A 15,589-nucleotide genomic window follows, 5' to 3' on the forward strand; every position below is an offset into this window, starting at 1 on the left:
CGGTGCCTCAGCTTTCCTTTCTGTCAAACATGGGTGATAACACCTGTAATCTCCTAAGTTTATTTTATCAAGGACATGGAAAGACACTAAGGGTCAGTGTACTGGTCAGACTGGACAGGGTCCACCTTAGCTTACCAAATCCTCTTTATCAGTGAGCACTGACATCCTTGTCATGGTCCCAGCACAGGAGAAACCTGCCACACGAGAATAATCCTTATACATTTGAGGACGGCCATTTTTGGCTTCATCATGCCCCCTTCCCAGCCACCCTGCTATGCTTCCCTGCTTCCTGCCTTCTAAGGCTTAAATGTTCTGTGGATCCCACTCTGCAGAGAATCTTCCTGAAGCAGTTCTGACCTGTAGCAGTTGGGAGTGTTTTATTTTACAGGATCCCAGTTGCCTTTATATTTCTGCTTATTCTCTCAGGAAGAAATCTCATGATGATTCTTTATGTGATTCCCAGCTCTCTTTCCCTTGTAAAAGGACATCACAGTCTAGAAAAGCCATTTCCCCAGAGCCAGGCCCAGAGAAGTATGCACGGAAGACTGTTTCCAAGGGCTGGTTTCCAACGTTAGCTGAAGCACAGTGATTGGGCTAATCTGGGGTGCTCCCACCCAGAGCCCTTGAACCAGTGGTCCTCAAACTGTGGCCCGCGGGCCACATATTGTATTTGTATCTGTTTTGTTTCTTCATTGCAAAATAAGATATATGCAGTGTGCATAAGAATTTGTTCATAAGTTTTTTTTTTTACTATAATCAGACCCTCCAATGGTCTGAGGGACAGTGAACTGGCCCCCTGTTTAAAAAGTTTGAGGACCTTGAACAGTGTGACTGAGGTGGGGTTCCAAGGCCAGTATTCTAAGAAGTTGGAAAAGTTATCTCTGGGGGTCTCAAATGTGCACCCCAACCCCAACAGGCATCTTGTAAGTGTAAGTGTAACTAGAGTGAGTTCTGTATTAGACCTCCAGGAAGCAATGAGTCTGTAAGAGAAAAATCTATATCTTGAAAAGATTCTGTATTATTTTAAGTTTATTTGATTTGAAGCTACATCCACCATTGCTCAGGGGCTATTTCAGAGTTGTGTTTGGGAGCTGTTCCTGATAGTGCTCAGGGGTCCAAACAGTGCTGGGGATCAAACCTGCATGCCAAGCATATGCTCAGTCCAGTGGTCTCTCTCTTGGGCAGAGTTTAAATGCTGCAGAGTTCTTGGCCCAGACATCATCTCTGAAAGACATAGATATAATGTGCTTGGTCCTGTACTACAAAAAGTACTAAGTGGTCCAGATAGAAGCTTCTGGAGTCAAGAAGAACACAAGTGCCCAAGGACATGTTCTAGCTGCCCAGCTCACCTGATCGTCAAGAAGCTCTCTCCCCCACCCTGACACCCCACACCTTCTGAGGCTGTACCATGATTTCATGGAGCAGACTTGCAGCATTTCAGGACATATAGAAATCTTAGCAAGTGTCCCCCCAACCTTGGTACAAACATCATGCTCCCTGCTCCCCATGTCACTACTTCACAAGCTGGGCGCAGGGTAGGGCACTGCATTTCCTTATCCTGGGGGAAAAGGGGCTCTACCCCCAGCTTTGTAAGAGGATCCCTGTCCTGTAGAAAAAGGAGGACTGGGGCACTGGTAGGTGGTCACAATGGCTTTCTCCAACACACTCTGGATTCTGTTCTTTCATGTGGCTCAGCACCACAGACCCCGAGAATGCTCTGTCCATGACTTCTTGAGTGATGGCTGCTTTATCACTACACCCACAACCTCCTCCTCTCTGCCTCCACTACCTTATAAGGGAGAGCTAAAGCCCCTCTTGGACAATTCTAGTATGCACTTCCTCCTCCAGGAAAGAACTTTACCCTCAGATCATGAACATTTATATAAAAATACCAGAGAACCTCCTCCTTAGCACCGGTCCCAAAGCAGTTAAGAAGCTGGACTAATAGCAACTTTTCCCTTCTTGCCCTCACAACTGAACATAGGAGAATTGAATCTTTGCATTAAAAAAGAGCATTGAACAGGGAGGTAGGGAGGGAGGGAGGGGGAAAGGAAGGGAGGAAGAGAGGAAGGGAGGAATGAAGGGAGGAATGAAGGGAGGAAGGGAAGAAGAGAGGAAAAGAGGAAGGGAGGGAAGAAGAGAAGGAAAAGAAAAGAAAAGAAAAGAAAAGAAAAAAGAAGCCATTGGAGAGCATAGAGACTTGTTTTGTTCTAAATAATCCAACCTTATAGTGACTCACAGCCTGCCTGGGGCTTTCCTTTCTTCTGGCACAGCCCATGCCCGGGTTAAGTGCGCCCTGACATCACCTCAGGGGTCACCTCTGCCCCAAGTCCTCAGTAGAAAAGTGGAGCCTTAAAGATGTGCCCAGAGAGATAATTGCATACCCCGCACCATTTTAAAAGGCAAATGACTGCAGAGAAAGAAAACCCAGCCCGCTCTCCCCAGTTTCTGAGAAAACTCTGCTTCCATTAGAGAAGATGAAGAAAAGCTCCAGGGGAAGGACAGAAATACAAATAGCACTGGGGCCACCTGCCCAAGTTCTCATCGCTCAGCCAGCGGCCCAGGTATCTCTCACCATGAGCTTCAGGCCTTCTCCTGGAACAGTCATTTCCCAGACAAAACATGAAGGGGACAAATGAGGCTGCTGGCTTGTTCTTTTCTCATTCTTGGGTAAAAAAGAAAATGACTTAACTAATTTTTCCCCCTCCGGGTGAAAAGGGATTTAGAAAAAAACGTGAGTAGCAAAGGCTTCCTGAAGTCTAAGTGGGTGAAATAGGAATTGATTTTCCTTCCCCGCCTGCACTGGGTAGTTAAGCGGCTCCCTGAGAGAGTGAGGATATGGCAGCCTTTGGAAAAGCATCTGGGCCAGGCAGGCTTATGATCATCCTGATTTCTGGCCGAGACACTGCTGCATGATTCCCTCATGAGCTGGTCTCATTTCATTCATGAGTGTTTCTCCAACTTGGGTGGTCAAATCTAGAACAAAAAGAAGTGTTCATGCCTATGATGATCATTTTCATGTTCAGGTAAACATATGTGGAAAGACATCCACATAGAAAATAGCTGTAGGACCATTCTTCCTGGTAGAGAGTACAGTAGGTAGGGCATTTGCCTGGCACACAGCTAACACGAAGTGGATCCCTAGCACCCCAGAAAGTCCCCAGTGCAATGTCAGGAGTGATGCCTGAGCATAGAGCCAGGGATAAGTCTTGAGCAGCAGCAGATGTGGCCCTCAAACAAACAAAAAAGGAATATTATTTCTATTTTCTCAAGTAACCCTATTTCAGGAAGGAAGGAAGGAAGGAAGGAAGGAAGGAAGGAAGGAAGGAAGGAAGGAAGGAAGGAAGGAGGGAGGGAGGGAGGGAGGGAGGGAGGGAGGGAGGGAGGGAGGGAGGGAGGGAGGGAGGGAGGGAGGGGAGGGGAGGGAGAAGAAAAGGTGCTTGCCTTGTACACACCAACCTGGGTTTGATTCCTCTCCAGTAAGTAATCCTACATTAACAAGGAAATAATCACCAATACACAGAATTTTTATTTTTTAACAAGATAACTACTAAGTGCTTTCTTCATGTGATTTTTAACTAAAATGGTTCCAAATGCTATTATTTCTCTCAGAATAATTCAGTAAAGGGGCTGGAGTAGTAGTGCAAGTGGTAAGTCATCTGCCTTGCATGCGCTAACCTAGGATGAACCACAGTTCGATCCCCTGGTGTCCCCATATGGTCCCCAAAGCAAGTAGTGATTTCTGAGCTCATAGCCAGGAGTAACCCTTGAGCATCACTGGGTGTGACCAAAAGCAAACAAACAAACAAAAAATCATCCAGTAAAAAAAAATCAATGTTTAAGATTATTGGGCAACTCAGGATACAAGAGCCACCCACTAATTGGGAGAAACTATTCACCCAATACCCATCAGATAAGGGGCTAATATCCAGAATATACAGGACACTGACAGAACTCTACAAGAAAAATACATCTAATCCCATAAAAAATGGGGAGAAGAAATGGACAGACACTTTGATAAAGAAGAAATACAAATGGCCAAAAGGCACATGAAAAAATGCTCCACATCACTAATCATCAGGGAGATGCAAATCAAAACAACTATGAGGTACCACCTCACACCACAGAGATTGGCACACATCACAAAGAATGAGAACAAGCAGTATTGGCGGGGATGCAGTGAGAAAGGAACTCTTCTTCACTGCTGGTGGGAATGCCAACTAGTTCAACCTGTCTGGAGAGCTATATGGAGATTCCTCCAAAAACTGGAAATTTTCGAGCTCCCATACGATCCAGCTATACCACTCCTAGGAATATACCCTAGGAACACAAAAATACAATACAAAAATCCCTTCCTTACACCTATATTTATTGCAGCACTATTTACCACATAGCAAGACTCTGGAAACAACCAAGATGCCCTTCAACAGACGAATGGCTAAAGAAACTGTGGTAATTATACACAATAGAATATTATGCAGGCATCAGGAGAGATGAAGTCATGAAATTTTCCTATACATGGATGTACCTGGAATCTATTATGCTGAGTGAAATAAGTCAGAGAGAGAGAGAGAGAGAGAAAGACGCAGAGTAGTCTCACTCATCTATGGATTTTAAGAAAACTGATTCTTAGCCAACACGGGCGGGCAGCTGGCAGGCCTCCGCATGTGCCAGCGGCCCCTTAGCCCAGCCTAGGGTAGGGGGGCTCGGACATGGGTCACCCGACCCCCCTCTCCCCCTTTCCTCCGGATCTCCAGGTGGGTTTCTGGAAGGAGCTGATGGGGCACCCTGGGTTTTCCCCACTGCCTGGCCGGGTCCGGACCCTGGCCTAGGGTGGGGCTTAAATCCCTGTCCTTCGGGCTTGGGAGGGTCTCTCTCCCTTCCTGGAGCAGGATTCTTAGCCAACACGGGCGGGCAGCTGGCAGGCCTCCGCATGTGCCAGCGGCCCCTTAGCCCGGCCTAGGGTAGGGGAGCTCGGACATGGGTCACCCGACCCCCCTCTCCCCCTTTCCTCCGGATCTCCAGGTGGGTTTCTGGAAGGAGCTGATGGGGCACCCTGGGTTTTCCCCACTGCCTGGCCGGGTCCGGACCCTGGCCTAGGGTGGGGCTTAAATCCCTGTCCTTCGGGCTTGGGAGGGTCTCTCTCCCTTCCTGGAGCAGGATTCTTAGCCAACACGGGCGGGCAGCTGGCAGGCCTCCGCATGTGCCAGCGGCCCCTTAGCCCGGCCTAGGGTAGGGGGGCTCGGACATGGGTCACCCGACCCCCCTCTCCCCCTTTCCTCCGGATCTCCAGGTGGGTTTCTGGAAGGAGCTGATGGGGCACCCTGGGTTTTCCCCACTCCTAGGCTGGCTACAGAGGTTGGCTAAGGGGGTGGAGATTGATCTGGGGGGTGGCAGATAGCTGCTCAGCTAAACTTAGGCTGTCACTGGCAATTTCATACCAGTCTACATTTTGCAAACCCGCGTGAACATATGCTCCTCCCAACCATTAGTACCCCAGATTTACTCTTCTTAAGTTCAGTAACACACAGTTCTATTCTCTGACCAAAGACATACAGTAGATCTAACAAATCCCAGAACTACTTAGAAGGACAGAAATTGAACACATATTGAACACATATATCTTTTGACTATTTTATGGGTATTTTCTTTAACTGATGTAACTCTCTATATATTCTTCTACTATGATGTTTCTATCCACTTTTCATCTTGTCTTTTCTTTGTAAGCTGTTCAGTAAGGATTGTTGGTGGAACTGTCCCTCAGTTTGATTCCTATGATTGAACTATGTCATGGAAACTGCTGGTCTTGTTCCCATTGCCTCCAGATGCACCAATAACGCTTCATGGCATTGATCCTTGTTTGCATAGACACATTAAAATGGGAAAACACCATACATACAGATAAGTTCTTATCTAATAAATCTCAGTACAATGAACCTTACACCCTGAACATTGATATAATGACCTGGCACAGGCCTCAGAAGAATGGGCATCCTCCATTCACGCCGGAACCAGGCAAGCTATCTACGAAACATCCAAGGTCTTTTATAGCAACAGCTGGAAGCAGTCCTCTACCAGCAAAGACTCTACCAAGGGTCTGACATCGACCTCCTAAAAAGAGACTTCCGTTTACACTGAGAAGACTTGACAACAACAATGACCTGCTCTACAGGACATGGTTCTCTCTATTGCCCCATAAGTGTGAGGTGAAATGAGAGGATGCTCCGCACCATCCTGACTACAATATGGGATATGCAGACTCCAGGATCTTTAATACAGAAGCATGATACCAACAATAACAGAGACTAAGTGAGGAATGGAGGTGTATTGCCACTACAGAGGATGACTTGAATTGGACAAACTAGTGTGCCTGGAGCCTAGAGTCAGTCCTGTGCCAGGAAACTTCAGGGGTAGGGTCTCCTTGTATTTAGACCATAATTTGCCTTTCCAGATCCCTTATGTTTTGGTGGGCCTATGCAAACAAATGCCACTTTAATACCGTTTTTTACTATGTTCCCTTGACTCCAATCCTTAAGAAGAACAACCCACTAAAACTTTTGAGGCTAACTTAAACTAGTAAGCATGTGCATGGAACTAGAGAAATGTACTTTGCCCTCAATGTTTAAGGAGTTACATAAGTCTAATGTCTTTAGATTATATTGTGTGCTGCTAAGAAATAGTATGTACTACAACTGGGGATTTGAGGGACAAAGTAATTGTATTGTACATGAGTTCAGTTTTGTTTTTCTTAATGTTCTTTGGCTGAAAGTTCAAGGCTGGGATATCATCGATGGGACTACCGAGAATTCTGTTTATGGGTGATTGGGCTTCCACTGTAACTTTACCCTGTCCTCTTTCTTTGCATCTTTGTTGTCATAATTAAAATAATAATAAAAAAATTAAAAAAAAAAAAGAAAACTGAAAGACATTTCTCAACAATTTTCAGAGACAAAAGAGAGGAGGGCTGGATGTTACAGCCCACCTCATGAACTTCACCACAAAGAGTGAAGAGTTTAGTTAGAAAAATAACTACATTGCAAACTATCCTAACAATGAGAATGTATGAGGGAAATAGAAAGCCTGTCTAGAGTACAGGTGGGGGCAGGAAGGGGAGGAGGGATATTTGGGACATTAGTGGTGAGAATGTTGCACTGGTGATGGGGGGGGTGTCATCTTATATGACCAAAACCCAACCACAAACATATTTGTAACCAAGGTGTTTAAATAAATAATTTTAAAAAATAAAAAAAGAGGGCTGGAGAGATAGCATGGAGGTAAGGCATTTGCCTTTCATGCAGAAGGTCATCGGTTCGAATCCCAGCATCCCATATGGTCCCCTGTGCCTGCCAGGAGCAATTTCTGAGCATGAAGCCAGGAATAACCCCTGAGCACTGCCGGGTGTGACCCAAAAACCAAAAAAAAAAAAAAAATAAAAAAAAAAAATAAAAAAAGATTATTGGGCAGCCATTAAAAAGGAGTTATAATCAGAAAATGCTTGTTATTGCTATGTTAAATCAAAAAAGAAAGAACACGGTGATATGTTTATGCTGTCCATCAATTCTGATTTTGATTTGAAAAAAAAAAACAGAATTTTTTCTATAAGCACAGGCAAGCTTATTCTAGAAGTTCTATGATAATGACAGGTTCCGCAGTGGCTGGATGGTCAGCGTTGGAGAAGAAGAAAGTGAATCATTTTCTACTCCTGACACTGAGGCTCAGAGCAACCATGATAAAGACTGTTTGCAGAGATAAAATGCAGAGATCAATGGGATGGAAGAGAACCCCCCCGCCAAATGCCCAGACAGAAGTAGCACCTGTTCTTTCTGATGGCACAAATCCATCTGAGAGAGGGGCTGGGTCCTTAGGAAGTAGGGCTGGAGCAAGGGGACATCTGCAGGCCAGAAGATAAACCTCGACTTACATTTCAAGCCTTAGGAAAAAAGGAAGCTTAAAATAGATCAGAGATGTAAATGAGAATTTATAAACCTGAAACCTTCAGGAATAAAAGGGGGTAAAAAGAACCTTAGGGATGGAGGGTGGAGTGAGTTCTTGGATTGAACACAAAGGACATGGTTGCTAAAAGGAATCACCAGTCCATGGAATCATTCCAATGTACAACTTTTGGTTTAGAAAAAAAGATGAAAGACAAGCTACAAACTAGCAAAAAGTATGCACAGAACACAAAACCTAAGAAAGGATTTAGGTTTTAGAATATATTGAAGAACTCTCAAAATTTCCAAGCAAGAATACATTGTCAGTCTGGTTTAAAAATGGGTAAAGAAACATACAAATCTCATAGTTCAATGGGGCCTTACACCCTGAACATTGATATAATGACCTGGCACAGGCCTCAGAAGAAGGGGCATCCTCTATTTACCCCTGAACCAGGGAATCTATCTATGAAACATCCAAGGTTTTTTATAACAACACCTGGAATCAATCCTCTACCAGGGAAGATACTACCACGGCTCTGACATTGGCCTGCTCAAAAGAGACTTCCCTTAACACTAAGAAGACTTGACAACAACAACGACCTGCTTACAGGACAGGGTTCTCTGCATTGCTCTTTAATTGTGAGGTGAAACGAGAGGATGCTCTGCACCATCCTGACTGCAATATAGGATATGCAATTTCCAGGATCTTTAATACAGAAACATGATACCAACAACAGAGACTGTGTGAAAAATAAAAGTGTATTGGCACTACAGACAATGACCTGGATTGGACAAACTAGTTTGCCTGGAGTCTAGAGTTGGTCTTATGCCAGGAAACTACAGGGGTAGGGTCTCCTTGTATTTAGGCCAAGGCTTTTCTTTTCCATGTCCCTCATATTTTGGTGGGCCTATGCAAACAATAATTGCCACTCTAACACCATTTTTACTGTGCTCCTTTGACTCTAATCCTTAAGAGAAACAACCCACTTAAACTTTTGAGGTTAACTTAAACTAATATGCATGTGCATGGAAATTTAAAAAAGTACTTTGCCTTCAATGTTTAAGGAGTTACATAAGTTTTATGTCTTTAGATTGCTTTGTGTGCTGCTAAGAAATACTATGTACTACAATCTGGGGACTTGAGGGACAAAGTAATTGTACATGGGTTCTGTTTTATTTTTCGTAATGTTCTTTGGCTGAAAGTTCAAAGTTAAGATATCAGCAATGGACTACTGAGAATTCCGTTTATGGGAGATTGTCCTTCCTCTGTAACTTTACCTTGTCCCCTTTCTTTGCATCTTTGTCTTCATAATTAAAAATAAAAATTAATAAAAAAAATAAAAATAAATGGGTAAAGAAACATGAACATTTGACCAGAGAAACTGAGCATACAAAAAAGTGCTTGAAAAGATGGGGAGAGCCACTACCCAGGGTGGCAAAAAGCAGATCAAACCCTAGGGAACTCTCCTGACACTATCTACCCAAATAGTTCAAAAAATCCTAACTACAATGAAGACTGTGAGGACTCAAGAGAAAACTTCTCAGATATTCTTGGCAGGATTGCAAAATGGGATTAGCAGTTGGGAAAGCTATAATTTACTTGTTTTGTTTTTTTTTGTCAAAGTAAACTTGTGGTCACCATAGCAACAGGGCACACCCATGGGGGCCTACTGTAAGAAGAAATGAAAACTTGGGTACACACCTGTGTCCTAGTCACAGTAACTGCCTCAGCAGACAGTCCTTAAACAAGTTGTCCAGGCTCATATCTAGGAGACCTGTATTGCTGCCCAGTGAATGATAATTGATAAAACACCACCCTGGAAAGAATCTTTGGCAAATGAACTTCATGGAAGTACAAGGAAGTACACAGCCAAGCTGAGTTCAGTTCCCCCACCCGGAGTAATTCCTGAATACAGAGCTGGATGTAAGCCCTGAGAATCATTGGGTATGGCTCCTGAAAACAAACAAACAAACAAACAAGAACAGAAAGGCCATCTCAAAAGTTAAAGACTATGTGGTATCATGTACCAGAACAAAATTTGACAGCAGAGGGTAGATTCATGAATGCTAGAGTTTAGGGATGTTGGGAGGAATAGGTGATATAGGGAAGAGAGAGGTCATGGTTCTAAAAGGACAGCGGGGTCCTTGTGGACATGTTTTTGTTGCTTAGTAGTGGCAGAGGCTCCGGAAGCCTGCATGATGACCAGGGAGTAGAATTTAATACAATCACACATATACCAATAAGACTGAAATCTGGGTAAGGCCAGCAGAATGCTTGAGTGTAGATGGCCCTATTGTAATTCCTTCTACCATTCCAGAAAATAGTGCCTTTGGAGGAAACTGAGTTACAGGGACAGCTAGGATTATTATCTCAATTAATATCTGAAAAGAAGCAATTTGAAAATTGTTTAGAACCTGGTGACACTTTAAAGACTAGAGTAAATGCCATGGTATGTTAAGATCATTATTATGTCATTATTATACTAACCTGACAAGACAATCACCATCTCTGTGTCTCTGTTCCTTACTTGAGTTTGTGTTCCATAAATTTCCCAGTTTTATTTATCCATGTTTGCTTTGGAACGGAAAAAAAAGCCTAACTTATTTTTCTTTGAAGACACCACAGCCAAGTTCAATTCCCAATATGATCTTCATTTTATTCTGAAAGATTTCCTCATGCCTGTCCTCCCATCCACAGAGCATATACATGTGGACACACACAAGCACATACAGGCATTGCTCGTGCCCAGACATGTCTCCTCCACTCTGAATAGGTGGATCTCAGCATCCGAAGCTCACTGGTGATCTTGGCAGGTAAAGATGTAATGAAGCGTCATGCGCCTTGGCAGCCGGCTGACCTGGGGCGGGGTGGGAGGCCCAGAGCTGGGAGCTCACTGTGGTTTCTATTTATGGTTCTGCTGGAGACAGGCAGCACATCCTGATGCCTAATGAAAGAGAGACTACGTAGGCAAAGAAAATAATGAAAAAAGGAATTATTTAACAACATATTTTACTCTGTCCACCCCCCTTTAAGGCTGACTATCCTTCAGTGCATAGATAATTAGAAGAATCCAGAGCATATGATTGGTGGCCATCAAATAAATTCAAAGTACAGGAACAGGGTTGGGGAGCCTATAAAAGATTCAACTCTTACTTCCCCCTAGGAGAGGTATCCAACCAGTATTAATATTTTAGAAATACTAGAAGGTAGGAGAGAGGGGCCATTATTCATCACTAGCCACCTCCATGGTACTAAAATTAAATAATGGACCTTTTTTTTAAGACGGAATCGCTAGAGTTGTGGAAGTATAAAAAAATATTCCTCTCTTGGGGATGTTGCATTTTTTGCTTTTATCTTTTCTTCTCCTCTTGAGGACATTTTGATTTACTTCTGTGATAAGCTTACAACAACTAAGAAACTGGGAAGGCAGGATGAGCGAGGCAGGGAGGGAGGCATTTATGGCAGCTGACAAATGAGCTCTGGTGAATTTGTTTGGCTCCAAGTCAGAAAGCTCCTGGGACCGTGCGTGCTTTCATTTTCCAATGTACAACACGAATATCTGCCCAGATGGGCCTGGGCCTGGGGCACTGTAAGAGGAACCCCCATTGTGTTACACAGGCGAGGGATCTGAGCATGCTCAGCAGGACCCCCACAAAGAAGACACGACTGTCCTTTGCATAGCCAAACCTTGGTGCCAGTGGAGGTGCCTGGTGGAATTAGGAGGAATCTCTTAGTTGGGAATTGGCATTTGACCCAAACCCTGAGTTCTTTTTTTTTTTTTTTTTTTTTTTTAAATATGGAACGCTTCACGAATTTGCGTGTCATCCTTGCGCAGGGGCCATGCTAATCTTCTCTGTATCGTTCCAATTTTAGTATATGTGCTGCCGAAGCGAGCACAAACCCTGAGTTCTTCATTGACTCAACTGGTCTTGGAGGAGTCCAATGTCTGCTCCCTGGGCCTAACAAGCTGCAATGCACAAATGACTTCACCTCATGGAGTTTTTCTTTCCTCATATATAAAATAGAAATAAAATAACTCACTGGCAAGTACTCACAAATCTATAACACGAGACCTGGTCTGTGGCAGACCTCGGTGAGTGCAAGCATTATGGAGGAGACCCCTTGGAATGCTTCTTGAGTGGCTCTTCTGTATATTGATTGATGTGTGGTTGGACTCAAATGGACTATTGGTTCATGATTTGGTCTTTATTGAGTGTTCATTGTTTCTGTTTACCAGTCTAGTATACAATAGTGTTGGAGCCTTGGCTATATTTTCTTGTGGGGAACATTACTCCAGGTCAACAGTAAAGGGCATTATGATGGAGTGAGTGAGAAATAAAGAGAGAACAGACACAGTGCAAGGACCAGAACCAATAGGCTGTGCTGAGCTGCCAGAGAAATGGAGTCTTGGGGAATAAGAAAGAACTTCAAGCCAGCTGACAACACCTCATCCCTCTTTCTCTTCTCAAAGGACCATTCCAAGCTTCCAACTCAAGTGCTCGTAGCAGCCAGGCAAGAGGAATTAGCTCCAGGTGGACTGGTATCGATTGCTCTGTAGCACCTCCAAGTTCTGTGGCCCATGACAGGGTGGCAGCTCCTTCATCATGGGCCCTCATGCCTTCAGCTCACTTCTTCATTATCTCAATATTTTCCTTCAGAACCTAGAGCTGTCTGGTAGACATTGTACACTGATTGAGTCTTCAGAAATAAGGAAATGAAGTTTGTCTTTTCTGTAGCCTAGCAGGGGGGAAGCCCCAAACATTGTCTCCAGTCTCATCTCCCCTACCTTTCCAGTCACTAATGGGAGTTCATGATGCTTATCTAATCCAGATGAGGCCCCTGAATCTCAGTTTCTACCCCTCTCTGGAATTCCCTGGGGAAGATCTATCCATCCATTTAATACCCACAGACATCTATTGGAGAGTTGAGCTTTGCCTAAGACCAGTAGAGAGAATAGACTTATTGTGACTTAAGAAGAACCAGAAGCCTAGGCACTATGACCCGCCCAGAATCTTCCCTTCATCTGGCATCCTCTGAACATTCTACCAATGCCTTTTCAGGCTCCCAGCTTCCACAGGGCACCCTAGTGAAGCATACCAGCAGAAGCTACAGAAGAATCAGCCATTAACTTTAGAGAAGGCAGGTGGCATGTACCTAGGTTGATCCTGATGCTTCCCTGGGCCAGTTCATCTCTGTTCTCTTTTGGAAAGCATCTCCCTGGGGCCCAGTTGACTGGGAGATATCACTTGAAAGGACTTTCGGGGGAGCTGTCCAGGGTGGTTCTCAGAGCACAAACCCGAGAAACAGGTCTGAGCAATTGACAAGTTACTGTGAATCCACGATGGTGGGCCATGTGCATTGATTTATGCAGCAATCTCTTTTCCTTTCTGAATATATGGTTTCTCATTTCAGCTCCTCTCTATGTGGTTCTTTATTGATTATGAAATATCTGAGTAGACCATGTGCCGTCTGCAGTAATGAAGAAAATAAAACCCGTACTGTGGCACTGCTTATTTTTTTCATGGCAAATAGAGACAGATTCTAGATACTTAGATTAGGTTCTATGCAGAAGAGCTAAACAGAACCAAAGGGCGGAAAAGATGATGGCGGCAGGTAGCTGATGAAACCTTGGGAGAGATGAGAGCATTGAAGGTCAGGGTGACAATGATGGGTGGACCCTACAGAAATCCATTGGGTTCATATTGATGAATTAAAGCCATTTACTAGATCCTATGAGAAAAGTGGGACTGTGTTATTCCCATGGGAGAGTATAATTTAGAGGCATCATAAGCTAGAAGGATTAAAAGTCATTGGAAAGTGGAACTTAATAGCTGCAAGGTGGTAACAAACATTATGTTCTCTTTTGGTTGTTTGGGGGGGGGGCTTTTTTTTGGCTCCCCCATGGGGGGGTCTTTTGAGGTGTTTAGAGAGTTAAGGACCAGACCCTTTGTGCTGAGGCTTACTCCTGAGGGCTTGAGTGAATCCACTAGCTTTGCAAGGCAAGGAACGTACACACTGTACCAATGTACTCACTTCAGCATACACTGTGTTTGGACCAAAACTGCTGTCATATTCATTCACACAAGCATTCGTTGTTTTCAGGTTTCATTTTCCCAGAAAACTCTTTAGGGTTTTTCAGTGTTTCCACATCTGGGTCTCCCAAAACTGGTAAATGTGGCTTTAAAGATGTTAAAACAGACTTTAAGTGTCTAAAGGCCTCCACTGACTGACTCTGCCTCCCTCCAGCCCAGCCCAGGTTTTCAGATGATAATATGCTTGGCCTGTATCAGCTTCTGGACAGCAGACCCTGGGTGAACAGCATTAGAAGGCAGAGATAAAGGGGGGGGGGGCAGATGGATAGCATGGAGATAAGGCATTTGCCTTGCATGCAGAAGGTCAGTGGTTCAAATCCCGGCATTCCATATGGTCCCCCAGGCCGGCCAGGAGCAATTTCTGAGCATAGAGCCAGGAGTAACCCCTAAGAGCTGCTGGGTGTGACCCCCCCAAAAAAAGAAAGCAGAGATAAGGGGATAATCCTTTTGGGTAACATACAGATGGGATTTGAGTGGGGGGAACTGGCAGCAGAAGCAGAAATGGAAGGGGAAGTATGTGAGGCTACAGGGAATAGCTCAGGGCTAGTCTTTTTTTTATTTTTTAAAGTTTTATTTTATTGTATTGAATTTGGTTTTGGACCCACACCTGGAGTTACTCCTGGCTCTGCACTCAGAAATTACCCCTGGCAGGCTGAGAAACCATAGGGATGCTGGGGATTGAATTTGGGTTGGCTGCATGCAAGGCTAAACACTACCTCCAGTCCCCTAGAGACAGACTCAACTACTTTGCTGAAGGGTTGTCAAGAGCCCTCAGAAGATTTTAATTTCATATGATCTGATTGTGAAAGATAATCACTGCTTCATAGAAGAAGGGATCCTAAAGTGCCACACTCATCCTCCCAACCCGGACACATGATACACAGAGTAGAAGGCGGCCAGGAACTCAATGGAAAGTGATGGAGATTTCCTTTCTGTCTGGCAACCACTTCTGATTGCCAACCATTGGCCTTAATGCAAAAAAAGTGGGTCCTCAATTATAAGAATAGTAAGTATGGAAACTCCCAGGAAAAACTCCCAGCCAGCTCACATTTCCAGGTAGAAATTATTCAATGGTTTGTTTTCATTACTTCCAAATGGGAATTGCCTTGGGTTTATCATGCTGATTTTGTTCCATTGCTTTTCCTGAACTGTATTTTTATTTTGTTTTATTTGGGGGCCACACCCACTGATGCTCAAGGGTTACTCCTGGCTATGTGCTCATAAATTGCTCCTGGCTTGGGGGACTATATGGGATGCCAGGGGAATCAAACCGAGGTCCATCCTGGGTCAACCACATGCAAGGAAAATGCCCTACTACTGCGCCATTGCTCTGGTCCCGCTCTGAACTATATTTTGGAGAAGCACATGAATATTTGGTTTTGTCAGGGAACTGTAACTGGGCCAGTGGAAATTGGAGGAGCATGGGAGGCAGGGCAGTGGCAAGGAAGGAAGTTTGGCAAGTTAGTAAGAGATTAAGTGTGGATTTCTGTGGTGCCCAAGGACAGGATTAATTTATGATCTTTGTAGAAGGCAGAATGACTCTGAAAGTCCTGAATGATACC

At 44.2% G+C, this 15,589-nt stretch overlaps 1 protein-coding gene and 1 non-coding gene across 2 annotated transcripts in view; one reads left to right on the plus strand and one right to left on the minus strand.

Annotated features, from left to right (window-relative positions):
• The window catches only part of CDH13 (cadherin 13), a 733,255-nt gene that overhangs the window by 472,432 nt on the left and 245,234 nt on the right, over positions 1-15,589 (plus strand). The gene's annotated exons all lie outside the window — the stretch shown is intronic.
• LOC126028983 (U6 spliceosomal RNA) lies at positions 11,726-11,832 on the minus strand. The gene has a single exon (XR_007502647.1). It is a non-coding gene; the product is annotated as a U6 spliceosomal RNA (small nuclear RNA).

Source organism: Suncus etruscus, chromosome 14 (genome assembly GCF_024139225.1).
Source record: "Suncus etruscus isolate mSunEtr1 chromosome 14, mSunEtr1.pri.cur, whole genome shotgun sequence".
Classification (NCBI taxonomy): domain Eukaryota; kingdom Metazoa; phylum Chordata; class Mammalia; order Eulipotyphla; family Soricidae; genus Suncus; species Suncus etruscus.